We start from the raw sequence: 19,288 nt of genomic DNA on the forward strand, positions 1-19,288 counted from the left end.
TACTTGCTACCTAAATATCATCATCTTACACCCATGAAATTAAACCAGCCCTCAATAAAAAAAATAAAACATCTACTTACCCTTAATTCTCACCCTCTTTCTGTACTAAAATCACCCACCTTAAAAGATGGTGACATCCACCCTAACCCAGGACCTTCTAATCTCACCACTTCACCTATTCTTAGCACCCCTCCCAACACCTTAACTTCCCAGACCAGTCCCTCTAACTTCCTACTAATAGGTCATCTTAATATCCGCAGTATTAACAACAAAGTTGCCCATCTCCATGCCCTTTTAGATTTTCACTCCTTTGACATCCTCTGTCTTACAGAAACCTGGTTAAAACCCACAACAAAGGATAATGAAATTATCCCCCCAGGGTATAATATACTAAGACTCGATAGAGTAAAATGCAAAGGAGGTGGAGTAGCCTTACTGTTCAAAAATGACCTACACATCTCCTCTATACCTTATAACCCACCTGAAAATAGTAAAGTTGAACTCTTAATCACCAAATTCCAACTCAATTCTAACAAAGCACTATATGTAATCTGCATCTACCTACCACCAGGCAATAACATTGCTACAATAGAGGATACCCTGTGTTGGTTATCTACTACTTTTCCACAAGAAACTATTATTCTAGGAGATGTCAACACTGACTGGAATAGTATAAATGCAGACAATCCTTCCTCTCACATTAATCTGCATGGCTTTTATCAAACCATCGCTACCACCACTAGGATTAACAAACCTAAGAATAAAGAAGCTATACTAGATTGGATACTAATCAATAAACAAGAACATACTTATAAAGTAGGGACACTACCTGATGATGTCAGTGACCACATGCTCACCTACATCATTAGACAAAGGCATGACACTACAAATGCCCCCAACTATAGGACCTTTCGATCTAAGAAAAATTTTCAGCCTGCACTATTTCAAACAGAACTTAGTGCCTGTGACTGGAACCCTCTAAAAACTCTCCCTCTTGAAGAAGCTGCTAAATATTTCAACAACAAATACTTAACAATCCTTGACAGACATGCACCTAAACAATCCATTAGAACAAAATCCAAACCTGCCCCATGGCTCTCAAAAGATACCAGACAAAAAAATTTACTTAGAAATAAGTCCTGGACTAAGTGGAGAGCAACCAGAAATACCCCAGATCAACAAACCTTTAGACAGTTGAGAAATGCTACAAAAAAGCAATTCTCTCTGATAAAAAAAAAACTACTTTTGCAAACTGCAGCAAACTCACCACACTAGTCCACAAAAGTTCTGGGCAAGCATAAAAAACCTCCTTCACCCTGGCCAATCTAGCACTCCTTCCCCTCTAGGGTCAGAAAACAATACCTCCCATCAAACTGCCAATACCTTTAACACTTACTTCACAAATACCATACAATCTCTAGCCAACCAACTAGCAACAGATAACTCTGATCTACCTAACTCCTTACCTCATACTCAGCCTACATTCCAACTAAAACCCATCCCTACCTCCTACATCTATAAACTTATCCACAAACTCAAGCCTTGTACCCCCTCAGCTGATAACTTGCCATCTGAATACCTTCAGCAAGCTGCCAAAGTAGTTGCCTATCCTATATCCATCCTGATTAACCGTACCATAACCGAAGGAACCATACCAGATCTCTGGAAAATCTCTCATATTATTCCTTTACAGAAAGGAGGTAACGCTACTGACTATTCTAACTACAGGCCTATAGCCCTCCTTTCTCCAATAGCCAAAATTATGGAAAAATGTATTCACCAACAGCTTATGAACCACTTACTAAAACATAACATTCTAGCTAACTGTCAGCATGGTTTCAGGCCTTATCATGGTACCACCTCAGCTCTCCTATCCTTCACCAACACCATTAATAATAACCGCAATAATAACAGCTTCTCATCAGCACTCTTTCTCGACCTATCTAAAGCCTTCGATATGGTTAACCATCGCCTACTCTTGAATACTCTGTCATCCTTCTCTCTTGACACCAAAGCAATTCTCTGGTTTAAGTCCTACCTTAGTAATAGACAGAAAGCAGTCCTTTGGGACAATCAACTATCTTCTCACCTTCCCATTTCCCTAGGAGTCCCTCAAGGATCCATTCTTGGTCCACTCCTATTCTCATTATTCATCATTGACCTTCAAATAGCCATTCCTCTAACCACCTGTATACAATATGCTGATGATTCGACAATCATATCCTCTGCCAGCTCTATATCTGAACTTCAGTCTTTAACCCAAACAGCTTTCAACATTGTAGAGTCATGGTTCTCTAGACGGTGCCTTCTTTTGAACACAAAAAAGACCAAGCTACTATTGTTTATGCCAAACACTAAGTCACCCCTCATAGATTTATCCATTCAATCTAGCAATGGCACCCTTATATCCCCAGACTTTTCCACCAAACTATTAGGATTTACAATTGATAATAATCTCACCTTTGACATTCACATTAATAACATCATTAAATCTGTTAATAAAAAACTGGGCTCCCTATATAGGATAAAACCTTTCTTGACTCCCACTGCCAGAAAGACTATTGCCCACTCCCACCTAATTATAACACTACTGTATGCAGCTCCCATGTATACTAATCTAAAAAAAAAGTAATCTTACCAAACTATCCAACTTTTATAATAGTATTGCTAGATTTGCCACTGGAAATCCATATAGAACTCACCATTATCATAACCTTCATCAACTAGACTGGCTGGAACTAAAAAAACCTTCTGATATTTTCCCAACTTACCATCACTCATAAAATTTTTTATCAACCTAAGAATACACCAGTACTAAACAACCTTATATCACCCTATAGGAATCCTGAGTCCTTACGCTCCTCCAATAAACTACTTACTAGGACCACCAAGTCAACCAACTTAGCTGGTGACTCACTATTCTCAAATACCGTGGGAAAACAATGGAACCTCTTGCCCTCTGACCTTACCACACTTCCATCCCTCTCTATCTTCAAGCAAAGTCTTAAGGCATACCTTAAATATCACTGGCTACGCCCTTGCTGTTACCCAGACTGATTCTCTGGACTTCTCATTGTCATCTCTTGGCCTCCCACTATCCTATTCTCTTTCCTATATTCTCCCCTAAATTAGAAGGTACTTAAGTAATCTCTACTACTTGACAACAATTAGATTCTTGTCTGCTGAGATATCAATGTACCCTGTTGGTAGTATTCCTTGCATCTTAATTAATATACCCTCCTTTTTTTCTCTCCCTTCCTTTTTTTTTCTAATAATATGTCTAGCATATAATCCTTAGGAAAAGTAACTGTCTGCATAAACTAGATTTACCAAAGTTTTAAAGGTATTTTTCTAATAGTGTCTTGGGATTGCCCTAGACTTACATGCTGTAAAATGTTCTGTAAATGTATGATGTATCTAGTTTAGTATGTCCTTTGTCTTCCTAGAATTTATAGCTAATACCTTTTTGTCTATTTTAAACCTTTTGGTGTGGTTGTCGTATGTTTTACAATTGGAGCTTTTCTCCTCGGGCCTCTGCTGAAAATGGAAATATATCCAGCTGGACTAGCCCAGTTAACAAATGTTAAATAAATAATAATAAAATGAAATAAATATATATATATATATATATATATATATATATATATATATATATATATATATATATATGTGTGTGTATCTGCATATATGTGTATATGTATCTTAGGAATGTTTATTGCTTCCACATTGCACATTCCCTATGGTAGCTAGTCTGTACTGCATGATATTTTATATGTTGTGTCGGGTCTTGTTTAGGAGACTTGCAACAGTTGGTATTGTATTGCAGGGCAAACCTGTTTGGCTCTGGGGGGGTAATATCAATACGTACAAGACATATGTAGCTTGGGCCCCCTCATGCCCATTAATGGTGCTTATGGTCATAAATGTATTTGTTATGTTCATATTATATCTATAGCTATATATCTGTATACATACATATATATATATATATATATATATATATATATATATATATATATATATATATATATATATATATATTCTTACACATATACATTGCTATCTATCTATCTATATATATATATATATATATATATATATATGTAGGCATATAGATCTATAGATGTATGCATATCTATATATATATATATATATATATATATATATATATATATATATAGAGCTATGTATATATATATGTATATATATATATATATATATATATATATATATATATATATATATATATATATACACACACACATGTGCAATTGTAACCTGATAGCAACTTTTTTGCTGACTGTAATGGGACTTTGTTACATTTTATTTACTGAGGAGCTTTTCTCACCAGGTTTCTGCCGAAAATGAGCCAAAAGCTCAGTCAGACTAACACGGTTAACACATGTAAAATAAATAAATACATAAATAAATATATACATTTACATGTTTAAATACATTTCCTGTACTGTTGAATGATTGTGCTGGATGATATGTTTGTGAAAATATTAGGGTTATGTATATCTGACATGGCTTTGTGGTAAATCACTTTGGCTATTGTGTGTGGGGTCCTGAGTTTGAGCCTTGCAGTGGCTGTTTATTTTGTTGCCGGGCAGAACAAGGACCATTGGATGCAGAGTGATTAAGGCACTTTTAAGCAGTTGTAAGCAGGTTTGCACAGGTTTGCACGGATGTAAGCACTGCTAACTTCCTGTTATAGTTTCTTATACTCACTTAGCTTCTAAATTGCTTAACCTGTGTAGGCATTGCTTACCCCTGCACAAACAGGTTTAAACCCACTTACTGCTGCTTAAAAGTGCTTATTCCCGCTTACTCCCATGCTAATTTATTTAAAAGAAATGAAAAAGGGTTGATAGGAAAGTGGTGCGAAAGGGGCACAAAGAGGGAAATACAGTAGGGCAAATAGCTAGGGATGTGCAGGAAGGGTGTAGGGAAGTTCCATAGCTGCCCATTTCTTCTACAGCAACAGTTGTGCATATACACTGAATTTGGGGATAGACTTGGACACTCATACCCCTGAGAGACAGGTGAGGATCACAATAATATGATGTTAAGCGAATTAGACCAGATCACAGGTGTCCAGTGGACACGTGTGTAAAATGGACAGCTATGTATGGGAACAAATTGCCTTTTTTTTCAGGTGAGAGTGGGATGTTGGGGAGGGATAGAAGGTATATTTGGGAAGGTAGGTTGGGTAGGTTAACAGACAAGACAAATAAGACACATACAGGGCAGTATATGACACTTTTGGGGTAAACACCTTGATGGGGAGGGGTGTTGGGAAATTGGACGCCCATGAACCCCCTAGTGGAAACAGTGGGAATGAGGTCCCCACCCATGTGCAGTCACCACTGCACCTTCACAGCCCTGAAAGTGGCTCTGCTGGGGGCTGAGTAGAAGGGCCAGGACAAACCTCTAGTTGCGACACACTACCCTTAAGCTAGCATAGCAGATCTCTGACCTCCTTGCGGAGCTCGCTATGCGCCATGACTCCGACCTGGCAACTGGTGACAGGTTCCTGTCCATGCCTGCTCCCAGGGGGGCAAGCCCCATCCCCTGAGGCAGTTCCACCCAAAGATGGTGCAGGACCAATGTATGAGGAGGTCCTGGTTTGGGCCCCAGACATGCTGGTACCCGGTGCCATGGCCAACTGAGGTGGGACAGGTTGGTCTGCCGGGACTGGCCTTTCCAAACGTACTATGGTGTACATTTTATCAACATATGTGGGTTAGTAATAGTCAACACATTCTAGGATTAGGTATAACAGCATGCATAGACATTCCCATTAACCCAAACACCAGATATGGAACAGTTGCATAGCAAACTGAACACATGCATATATGGGACCACAGTGGTCATTACAACAATGTGCAGGTACATTGGTGGCAGCATGCCACCAATGTGGGAGTATTTCAACATAGCACATGCATAGAAACAAATTTAAGTAATTATCAAACAATAGGACATATGTCCCAACAGTAGAGTTAATTCAGTACATACCAGTTGAGTTGTGTATTTAGTTTATTGTTGCAGATATGTCAATTAACAACTAGTATATTCCTGTAGTTTGCATTACTTTTCCAGTCATTGCGGTGATCTGTACCTTACAGGTACTAATACACTACGCTATTGCCTTAGTTTGGACAATGGTATGGCTGTTGGTAACTATATACATGAACTGGTTTTACCTGTATTATACACTTCTTACCTGGTATACCTGTGGAGTTATTGTCTGTTAACACTACCTAACTGTTTCTACACATACTCCCAGATTCCAGGTTGATGTTATGCGCATACCTGTCCATCTCTTTTTGCACACACTCTAGGCACGTCTTCACCACATGCAGGTGAACCGGGACATATTTCAACTATTGCCCTCTTAAACCTTTAGTGACTTGTACAATGACAGGTTTGTTTTATTTGACATTTTCCAAATATGTACAGGTCTGACAGTCAGTTATATGACATGAAATGCTGCCTACATGTCAGAAATTAGCACACTGATATGGCAGGGGGCCTGGTAACAGCCAGCAGATATGAGCCAAATAAGTGGACATTCTGGACATTTCTGTACATTTGTGGGGTATGATTCTGCATACAGCTTACTACCAATCACAGGATTCCAACCATGGCTGTGTCTGCTAAAAATAAAACACTGTCCATCACAGTTGAGTGTGCTATATAGGTGTTACTGTGTATCTCTTGTCTGATTTCTGTTTATAATTCTCCTGTGGTTTTACATTCTGACCTTGTAATTACAACACTCATATATAGGATTTCCTAGACAGTTGTATTATGTAGTACAGTGTGGGTGACAGTGATGAGTAATACCTTATTATTCTGAGCAGCTGTAACACTAACAATGCCATACAATACCAGAGTAAACAGTATGAGTACAGGATATCAATCTTTTATTTATAGGCACAGTGTTCATATATGACAGACCTGTGGGAGCAATGTTTGTTAGCACTACCTGCAGGTTGCCACACAAATTACCAGTTTCCATATTAGTATTATGCACATACATCTCACTCTGTTATTGTACACACTCTGGTCACAGCTTGACAACATGGGGGTGGAGATGGGACATACTTGGCTACTTACTCTCATAACATTTTGGGGGGGGGTTGTTAGAGTGACAGGTTTGTTGTTATAGCTGTCTGACAATCAGTTCTGTCTTGTTTGCTGCCTAAATGTGTGGGATCATTCCAGTGATTTGCCAGGGGGACAGGGTGACAGGCAGCAGCTATGGGCCAATTTACTGGACATTTTGGACATTTCTGTACACTTGTGGGGTATGATTTCCCATACAGCCTACTACCACTCTCAGGATTCGAACCATGGCTGTCTGTGCAAAAAATACAACAGTTCATATCGCAGTTGAGTGTGCTACTTGGATTTTGTTGTTTGTCTTTTCAGTTTTTTCTAGATCTCTCTCAGTTGTACTGTTTGACCTCTTGGGATTACAACAGTCATATACAGACATTCCTACACAATTTATTCATGTAGCATAGTGTGAGTAACAGTGTTTACTACAACAGTACTATTAAGTGATTGCAACTCTACATTACCATATGATACCAGAGTGAACACATGAAGTCTAGCAGTTATGGTATTATGCTTTTATTTACATACAACCTATATGAGATTCTTCTTGCCCTATTCTCTGGTGTATGCAATACATGCCTTACAGGCAATTAACTTACTACTACTTTTAGATTTATTTCCTATGACAGTACATGCAAGAGTATTACTAACCTGCCTCGCGTCACAACCGCTGCAGTCTACAGCCATGGGCTTCCTGGTTCACAGCCCACTCACCTGCCACTGTGAAAGACATAAGAGGAATACTTAGCAATACCTATCCATAATATACATGAGCTGGCAATTATTAAACAGGTAGTGGACTGATACTTACACACGTCTGGGACATCCCCTGTTCTCCTAGCCTCTTGGATCCACTGATCCGAGAGATCCTCTTTCTGTGGTTCTGGTTGGCATAGTGATGCTCACTATTTCAGGGTATGCCAGTGACACTGGTGAGGTTATGGGCGAGATGGTCTCAGGCTTCTGCTTTGTATTGGTAACCCTGGTACTGGCCCTGCAGCAGTCTCTGGTCATGGTCTTTCACAAGGAGTCCTGACATGACAATGGATTCCTGGATGCTCCAGCACTGCACCCGGAAGTGCACACCTCTCCCATTCCAGACATAGTGCCTACAAGGGGAAGCTGCAACCAGTTATGAGATGTATTCCTGCCTGTTGGGTTTAAATTGGGCTGGTTTCCAGAACTTTGCTGTGATTGAACAGTTTTGAAAATGCTAAGCTATGGGAAAACCTGCTTACCTAAGGTTGGTATTGCTTAAAGGGGTATACCAATGAGCAGACTGAGTTAGCTGGCCTACACATTGCTTGCACCTACTAAGCTGGGCTGTGCAATGCTTAGCATTGTATTTAATTTGCATTTTATCTGCATTGTGGCATTAATTTATTATTCATTACATGTTATATATGTGTTTGGTATCCATGATTCATGTGTATGTACACTGTATGGGGTCCTTGTGTTTATTAGGAGATTTCAACACTTTATTACAATGACACCTCACATCTGGGCTTAATGCAGTACTCCAGTTCACATATTTATGTCCTGTAGTAAGTAATACAATATAAAACTGTATATAGATTCCTTTCACATGTTCAGTTTGTATTTTCTATATTCAGGATCTGTTTGGTGATACCTTAATCTTATGAACTGCTGTGATGGCTTAGTGGTTAAACACTGTGACTATAGTGTACTGGGTCCTGAGTTCAAGACTTGCAAATGGTGTTTGTTTTGTTTCTGGCCAGAACAGCGGATGATGCATACAGACTAAGGCACTTTTAAGCAATTGTAAGCGGGTTTGCAGAGGTTTGTGTGACAGTAAGCAATGCTAACCTCCGGTTAAATATGCTTACAGAGTGTTAGCTTCAATATTGCTTAACCTGTGTGTACATTGCTTACCCCCACTCAAACGGGCTTAAACCCACTTACTACTGCTTAAATATGCTTACTCTTGCTTACTACTGCGTACTCCCACTTTCCACTGCACTAATTTAGACAGTAATGTCTAATGGCTCTTGGGAAGGTTTTGGATTTGGAAACTGTATGGATTTATCATTCATTATACATTTTACCTTCCATTTGTATCCCTAATTCCTGTGTACATATATACTGTCAAATTGAAATGGTAGTATACGTTGCACAATGTTTATCCTGCCCAAGTTATTACATAGGAAAAACTACTAGGTGTTTGAAAAGACGTATTTATGAACATCTTTTACCAATTAAGGAAAAATAAAAAAACAATGCTTTGGCAAAACATGCTGGTATTTGTATTGACTTCAAAAAATGTTTTTTTCAGTGAAAGATACTGTCAGTCAAGAAAGTTTTTCGGTGATTATAAAACCTGGTTAGAATGCAAAGAATCCTTATGGCAAATTTACTTGGGTGCAGATGTTGCACCAGGTCTAAATGACACCATTAACATAAAGTGTTTTTTGCAAACTAAGCTATAAAGTTTTTTTAAAATACTTCATTTTATGACATTTATTAGAATGTACAAACAACTTTTTAATTATGTTTTCTACTTCAACTATTTCCACTATATGGATTTTTGTATGTATTTTTTTACATTTATAAAAATGAGCTTTCTTTTTAAATTATGATTATTCAGTCATGTGACTGCTAATTAAGTATTTAAATGCTGTTTTAGGGTGGTTAGAGTGTTTTTCTGATGAAGTTCACAGCATATTAAAGTGAACAAAAGCACTAACCTTTGGTGTCCGTGTCTTTTGGTTTTGGTTTGGAACAGTTTTTTAGTTTTCCAGTGATTTTGTGAATTTTCAAAAAAAATGTGTTGTGCTCATTTATTAATAACATCAAAAAATAATATTGAAAACCAATTTTTTTTAATTGAAAGGTCAAAAACTTTAATACCATCATTTCACAATGTCATGCATTTGAAATAGCCCATATAAGTTAAACTTCCATCCATCCATTTATGTTTTTGCAGGTATGTCTACTCTGAGATCGTACTATAGTGAGGAAAATGGTAAACTCCCTGAGCCTCACTGTAATGTGATCTCCAGTCCTAATGCTGAACTCATAATAATGAATCACACTGTACTTTCATTATATTGAGTTCGTAGTATTGCATTTCGGCATTGTGCACTTTGAAATTGTACTTTTGTTTCACTGACATTCAATCAACTGCATTTCCAGCTTATGATAGTAAACTCAATAAGATATACATGACAGTAAAACAGAAAAATGATAGAGTAAATCCAGTGTGTTAATTGACAATATGTTCTAAAGTTTTAAAGCATTTGAAAAAATAGAGTTACTAAATTACAGATGAATGAACATACTGGCTGAGTTAGAATGAGGAAGAGTTAAAGTAGACTTAAATGATGTTATATGAGGGGTTAACAGTTGCATTCTGCTTGATTAATTAAACATGATTTTAATAGAGAATAAAACATGGAGTAAGAGAATGAGTCTTTAATTTTAGGTGGGAGAGCCATCTGCAGTTTGGTATTGAAAACTGGAATGCATCGTCAAAGATATGTCACTTTGAGTGTTCTATTTGTGTTTCAGGGCCTGAGTGCTTCATGTTTCTTAGTTTGTATGTGGAGTTGGGTTAATATTACTTCATCAACTTTTCAGAAACTCAATATTCATATGGTTGAGAACATATGATCAAATTTCTGAGAAGTCAAAATAAAAAAAAAAGTAAAATTTTGCAGGGTGGCTAGCACTCCTGCACCCCCCCCCCCCCATGTGGGGTGCTATGCCCCCTACCCCTTGAAATTATACACCTACTATGAGATTACACTGCAATGGGGAAAAATGTAAATTCCCTGATCCACATTGTACCATGATCTACACAGAACTGCTTCCCACTGTTGTGCGATCAAGGAGCTGGTATATATAATTTGCAGTGGTGTGTGGATGCAGGGGTTTTGTTCCCCTGCAAAAAAATAGATTTTTTTTTTTATTTCAGTTTGTCAGAAACTCGATTATATGGTCTCAACCATGTGAATACTGAGTTTCAAAAAACTCTTTGAAGTAACAAAAACCTGTGTGGGCTATGTCTTATCAGTTGGGAGGTTAAAGAAGAGAGAGTATGTTCATGTAGGACTTTGAACAGTTGTGAACTTAGGAGCAGGTCTACTCTTTGATTATCTGGGAGCCAGTTTGCCTTTTTAGTGTTATACAGTAGTGTTAATTTCCTGGGGAGTGTGAAATAAAGGAATAGAGGAAGGCTGAATTCAAGTTGAGGGAGTAGAATTATTTTCTTTATTGCTGATATGTTGTAGTGTTGGAGAAAAAAGGAATAGTTTCTCTTCCAATAAAGTAGGGGATTCATTTTTGGATATATATTATTCAGATGTAGGTTGAAGTTGAGTGAGGGGTCAAACCACAGACCAAGATATTTGAAAGAGGAGATCATGGTATTTGAAAGAGGAGACTTGCTCTGAGATATTGTCATTATGATCATAGATTGTTAAAATTTTTTTGGATCTGCTGAGTTTTTGATTAGTACCAAAAATCTTTGATTTGGAAGCATAGATTGAAGCTTACAAGAACAAGAGCAAATAAAATAGGCAAAATGATAGAGTTCTTGAGAGATTGTGTAGAAGGCTGGAGGGAATAGTTGGGGAATAAGTGTAAAAAGCAGTGAAATAAAAAATGGAAATAATAAGAGAAGAAGGATCTTTGGGAAATGTAGTTTAGGAAGGGGCATGACATTTCTTGTTTTGAAGAGACTGTATATAACCAACACAGACATGTCGAGATTGTGGTATAACCTTCGCAAGGTCTTTATTCAGAGTAAGCCCTCTAAAAGTAAGTATATATATACATATATATATATATATATATATATATATATATATATATATATATATATATATTTGATCGAGTGAAGTAGGTGCTAGTTGCATTTTTGGATTGTAATAAACTAAAATGGCTTGAGTGACAGCTATAGTTATGGTATTGTTGGTTGAGAGAATATGGAAAATAAATTTTCCTTGGGCATGAACATCATTAGTTTGGTTTTATCTGGATTTAGAAATAACCTGGTATAGTGGCCCAGTTATATGATTTCTGCATAATAGCCCCAGTATATGCTGTTCAGTCCTGACCACTGGTCAGTTTCTGTGTAGAATTTTCATGCTGTGTATGTATTTGTATTCTGAGGTTTGTCTAGTTTCTTCCCTCAAGATTGCCATCTGATACATATATGTCTGTGTGTGTGTGTGTGTGTGTGTGTGTGTGTGTGTGTGTGTGTGTGTGTGTGTGTGTGTGTGTGTATATATATATATATATATATATATATATATATATATATATATATATATATACAGAGAGAGAGAGAGAGAGATAAAGTTGTAGATGGCATTGCCTATACTCAGCCAGAAGATATAGTAAATCTGGCTAACAAATACATTTAAAATTTCATCTTCCCATCACCCTCAGTTGTCCCCCAAGAAATACCCTCCACCACTCCACCACCAATTATTGCCAAAGAACAGGTTGCCAATGTGCTGTCTAAAGCTAAAAACATGGCTTCAGAGCAGCCTGATGATTTACCAGGTTTTCTCTTAAACAACTTAAATCAGGACTTATCAGGTCCATTATCACCATTTAACCACAGTCTCTGGACTGGCTTCATCCCAACTGAATACATGACAGCAACAATCATCCCTCGGCATAAAGGGTGACCATTGCTGACCCAGGAAATTACGCACACATAAGTTTGACTATTCTTACAGTAAATGTAAGTCCGTGGAAAAAATACTTAGGGACCTGATAAATAATGACATAGGAAACCTCCAAACACTAGGCCTAACCCAATTCACCTTTGCCAAGGGCAGATCATGCCTACTAAATTAAGTGGATGTTTTTGAGAAGGTTAGCAAGGCCATGGATTAGGGTAAAATAGTACATACTAACTACTTTTACCCGGCAAAGGCATTTTACACAATTTACCATTCAGGTATATAAATAAACTTACAAAACTGGGCATAAATCTCCACATCACCAGATGGACAGTCAATCAGCTCACAGACAGGACATGTGGTTAAAGTGGGTAAATCCAGATCCAGCAAGAGGCCAGTTACTAATGGTATGCCTCAGGGCTCAGTGCTGGGGCCACTAATCTTTGAAATATAGTTCTTTGAAGACAAAGGCTAATGTGGAAAACCTCTGGATGACAAAGATTGCCAATGACTGCAAGCTGGGGGAAATCACAGAATCCCCACTGATGTAGATATCCTTGAGGAGAGTCTAGATCATACAAACAACTGGTGCCAGAACCATGGCCTAAAACTAAATGTGAAAAAAATACATTACCATTCCCTTTGGTAAGTCAAATATACCTGAAACCTAGAACATAAATAGCACATTTCACAGAATGGATTCAGAGGTGAGAGATTCAGGTGCACAGATAGACATTAGCCTGAACTTTGACTGCCATGTGTCCACAGTGGTGAAAATCTTCTGTGTGGCACAACTTATAAGTAAAGGTAAGGCATCCAGTTTTAAGTAAATTAAATTCCCACTGTAATAAGTGCTCATTAGACCAATAATAGAGTATAATTCACAATTTGGCATATACTTGAATAAGCACTTACAGCAGCTAGAGTAACCTCAGAGGCTCCTCACAAAGAAAATACAGGGTGTAAATGACATGTCCTATGTGGAAAGACTAAAAACTCTATCCCTTTACTCTGTCTACTACCAAGTATTAAGGGGTGACCTATGCCTGACCTATAAGGCATTCACAAATCCAGCCCTGATGGAACTGCTACATGTCTACAATTCAAACAGCACAAGGGTCACCGATCTAAGGATCTAAATTTAGTCAGCGACTCAAACAAAACATGCTGGAGAGACAGATATGTGTCTCAGAGATTGTTCCTTCTTTGGAACTGTCTTCTAATTCATGTTAAGCAGAGCCCTTCCTCCTTGGTCCTCTTTGTGTATGTATATATATATATATATATATATATATATATATATATATATATATATATATATATATATATCTTTCACTTGATATTGTTTACTCATTCCAGGAGAAAGGATGGAAAATTTTATGTATTCATGAAGTGAAAGAGGCAAAGAGAGAAAGCTAGATAAAACTGACATTAACATATACATACTCACACACAGAGAAACACACACATACACACACCCACAGCAACGTAGACAAACAGAAATTCCTATAAGCAGATATATCACATACAGTTTAGAGAACAAACATTATGTGCTTAATAAAAAAAAAAGACTGAATCCCGAATGGTGAATTAAAAAAAATGTTTGCAATTAATGTTGCTATGTTTAAAAATGTCTTCCAATAATTCCCAAGTTACATGGATTTCATTAAAGTGACTTTCCTCAAAACAGGAATACAATTAACTGAATCTGTTTTAACTTTAATATGCTGGCAGTACATATGATGTTCTGGATTTGGTATAAAGAAGTTTCCTTTCTATCAGCAAACTTCAACTGTTTTAAATTCAAAATATTTTAAATACACACAGTATAAGGGTATTGCTCCATTTAAAAAAAATGTTTTTGTTTTGGAAGAAATTCATCCTTTACATATTCTGATTGATTATTCCTGGTATGCAACTTCATTTATAAACTCTGAATCTTAATCTCCAGTATGGAATTGTTTGCAAGATACCCAGCAATTCACAGCTTGCATCAAATAATATAGTTCAGTTTATGGAAGATGTTAACACAAACTAACTTCTGTGTAGTGACTTCCATTAACAAAATAAAGTAGTATGAGATTTGTTTAAGACCAGTTCTAAACTGCATTAATTCTGGGAGAAAGCATTGATTTGCCAAATTTAATATGTAGTAGAGTTCTTTCTTCTTCTTCTTCTTTTTCTTTTTTCCCCAGTAGGGGGATCATACACCGGATCACCTTGTCCCATTGAATGGGATGTGGGAGAAAACCGAGCACCCGGAGGAAACCCCCGCCCACACAGGGGGATACAACTCAGCTCAGAGACAGAGGCACCCCAGCCGGTGATCCGGAGAACCTCTTGCTGTGAGGTGGCAATGCTAACCACTGCACCACCGTGGCCGCCCGATGTAGTAGAGTTCTTTCTACCATTCAAAATATATGTCTCATACTTCTGTTTGTTAATGTCCAGAAGTTTTATTCTTCTCTGCTGTAGATGCTGGGTGCAGTATCTTAATGCATCTTGTCCTCTGTAATAGGAGTCTTTGGGAAATTCTGAAACTGGCGTTGTCATTGTATGATGTCAAGTTGATATTTTAGTTCTCTACTACAACCAAACAGACCATGAATCATTAGGGACAGTCACATCATGAAACAATTAAATCATAGTTCTAAACAGTAATTAAATCCCCGAGTTTCACAGTTTCTCAGATCATTTTCACAGATGTTGCCTTGTAAATTGCAAGCTTTGTAATTCAACTAAAGTTTCACAAAATCTTGAATACACCAGTTTTATGAGAAAAAGGAATCCTTAATGCTAAAACACATAAACTAAAATATAAAATCATATTTATGATAAAAAGTGCAGTGAACCATATAAGATTCTTTAATGCTTCAGTCAAGAATAATGACAAATTCTTTATTTCTTCAAAGCTTACCACTATAGCTATACCTAATTTTTGAAATTGAATGAAAAAAAAATCTGTTATGTTTATAGCTAAGCCACAAAGAAATCTGAATTACATCAGATAACTTCATGCTGTCCATTCCAAAAGTCTAAAAATAAGTTTTTAATTTTGAATTAACTGAAGGGATGTGTGTCCTTCAGATGAATGCATACAAATGATTAAGGTCATATGCATTTAGCAAGTCCCATTCGAACCTACACTTCTGAAACGTTCTCTACCCTTAACTGGACCATCTTCTATAAATACACAGTACTTTACAGTTTCATTTTAAATACCAACATCTTTCATTTGAAGTAGAATATACTAAATATGTTTGGAAAATTTTTGTCAGGGTAAGGCCTCAAAACTCCCCTGGGTGTGCATTATTTCCGCAATAAATGCATTATTGCTTGTTTACATTTCCTTTAAGGAGAGAGACTTAATATACTAAGAACAATTCTGACAAATTACTGGAATCAGTTAATGATTTTCTGCCTGTGATTTGTACTTTAAAATCATTTGAGCAAGAAAGGAGGAGCATCAGTGATTATTTAAAGGACACAACAAAGTCAGAGCTCACCAGATGACTAGATGGATGCTGAAAGAGATAAATAGGCTATTCATTTGCCAGCTGTCTGAGGAAAGAGAGAAGTAATAAATCCTTTCTGAACCAGTGCTTGAATGAAAAAAAAAATAAAAAACTCTAGCATAACAACATATTATATTTCCAAAATAATTGTACTGTGTGTAATTTTTGCCTTACTTAATGCATAAATCAGATATCGTCATTTATAGCTTTTAATTTATTTATATTGTTTATGATGATGAAATATAAATAAATAACCACCTTACAGGCAGTAAGATCCATACATATCACTTCTCGTACTAGTTCCTACAAAAGATATTACTTCCAGTTTTATATGTTAATGATTCTTCATGCAATATTTCCATGAATACATTAGTTACTAATATTAGCAGTTTGATTATTCAAACTCACACAGCTTTTCCATTTTATGAGATCTCAGAAGGTTTAACAATATTACTGGCCACTGTGATGATCTTCACAACCACCATGGACATCTTTGGGAACATACTAGTGGTGCTGTCTGTGTTGCAAAACAAAAAACTCAGGAATACTGGTAAGTACAGTTCTCTGAAAACAACTGTTTCTTCCAGTTGGAAATAATACATAAAAAGTTACACTACACATGTGGTACTAAAATCAGCCTTTAGCTTTGAAATTGTTATTATGTTATGTTATTCAACAATACTGAGGCAGATATGTTGTATAATACAGAGAATGATGGAAGTGTGGTACAGTTATTAAGGAAATAGACTTCTGGCTGAATTAGATATAAGTACGATTGCTACAACCTTCCACAACATGATGTGCTAGGACTTCATCAGAGAAAGACTTTCAGTACTCAAAGGAAGTCTTACATAAGTAGTATAAGATGCAATAAATAGAAAATTTAAGTAAACAATATATGTTAGTTGCAGCTAATTAAACTTGGTGCCTCATGTTTGACAAACAATGAAGACGTGAATAAAGCAAGCATGGCAGAATTGAATAAAAATGTATCTCACACTGAGCATGCGCAGACACACACACACACACACACACACACACACACACACACACACACACACACATACACACACACACACACACACACACACACACACACACACACACACATGACAAGCATCAGGTAGTACCGATATCTGAAGTACTGGTGACAGACATGAAAACATTAATGATACCTTCAAAGTAAAACAGCAAAGTCTAGAGTAACATAAACATCTTGAAGGATAATACTCATGCACTTTAAATATTATTAAATTCTACATTTAGACTCTAGGTTCAGAAAGAATATGTGACTTTCATGGCAATTACATTTTATTTCATCCTTTAACACAGTTATAATTTTTCAAATTTTCTATTTACAATTCTGTCATATTGTTTTATCCTGCACCGAGTCAGTTTTTATTTTCTAAATATTTGTATATTTGAAAGCCTTTAAAACACTTAGCACTAGATATAGATTGCAGGCAGAAACAAACCATCTTTTTGTCAGATTGGTAGATTTTAAAGCAGTTAGAGACTTGATTCTGCCAATATTTCTGTTTATAAGCCTGACAGAGTGAATTTTTACAAGCTTTTAAAATATAGCAAACAAAATATCCACAACGGACCACCACGGAGCTAGAATCCTTTTAATAAAACAAGTTGAAAACCATAAAAACAAAACAAAAAAAAAATAAGGTGCAGCTTCTGCAGAGAAAATGGATAAACACTTTTAGCTTAATAGCCTTCTTCAGATCCTCAGTTTGTTCTGCTTCAGCAAATTGTATAAGTACAAAAATCAACCAGTCAAAAGCTTCAGTATGGGACAACTCCTTCTTTTTAACTATTCAGTACTTCTTAATAGGAGTGATGCCCCCACAGGTTTCATTAGAAGTATTGCATTCAAACTGGGCTTTTGATCAGCCTGCAAGTCTGCTATTCATTTAACTACATTGATGTCTATTTTATTGTGTATATCACTATCCCTCATATTTTCTTGAACAGTCTCAAGGTCCATAAAGTTAAACGAAAGGCCAACATGCTCCATAACATGATTTGCTAGAGCATTGATTTTCACACAGCTCTTTATATCATTCATGGCGTAAAATCCGTTCTTTACATTTTCTGTTGGTTTTACCTACATAAAAAAGATGAACAGTTTTGGCAACCTGCTAAGTATATACAATTCTTGGTGTTACAGTCAGCATACCCCTTAAAACTATAAGACCTTCCAGTAGCTGGATGAAGAAAACAGTTTGTTGTATTGATACAACTACATGCTTTGCAATGGCCACATATTTAAGCACCTTTTTTGGAGCTACTTTTCTTCTTGCTTATTCCAGTTTTATTACACAATATTCTTTCATCTTATTCTTAAAGACAAATTTAGGAGTTCCACCTACAGTATTTCTTACATTTTCATCCACAGTTAAAACCGACTAATATTTTCTCACTATTTGACAGATCTGTGAGGTGTAATTGCTGTAAGTTAGCGTACATCGTAAATTATCAAAAGTCCTTTGCTGCTTTTGATATGTTTTACTAATCCTACATTCCAAGTATAGCAGGGGTCCTTTTTGACTTTTTATTTCATATATCTTCTCCATGTTCATGTTAAAAACTCTCTTTGTGTAACCTCTATTCTTGAGTTGTTGCTCTAAAGCATGATGTTCATGATTAAAAACTGCTTCTTTGGTGCACAGTCTGGAAATCCTTACCAGCTGATTTTCTGTGATGTTAGAAAAAATATGTCTGGGGTGAATACTACTCTTATGGAGTAAGTGATTCCTCCTTGTTTCTTTTCTAAATAAGGACTTGGTTATACCTTTATTCTCATCTAGGGTTAAACTGACATCTAGAAATTCAATCATAGTAGTGGACATACGGGTTTCAAATTTTAGGAATGTAGTGGTGGTAGTAAGATAAGATATAAATTCCAACAGGAACTCTTTAGGTCCTAGTCACACCATAAATATGTCGTCCACAAAACATCCATAATATTGGATACTATCTTTC

Source organism: Protopterus annectens, chromosome 8.part0, assembly GCF_019279795.1.
Source record: "Protopterus annectens isolate FY-2018-M chromosome 8.part0, PAN1.0, whole genome shotgun sequence".
Classification (NCBI taxonomy): Eukaryota; Metazoa; Chordata; order Ceratodontiformes; family Protopteridae; genus Protopterus; species Protopterus annectens.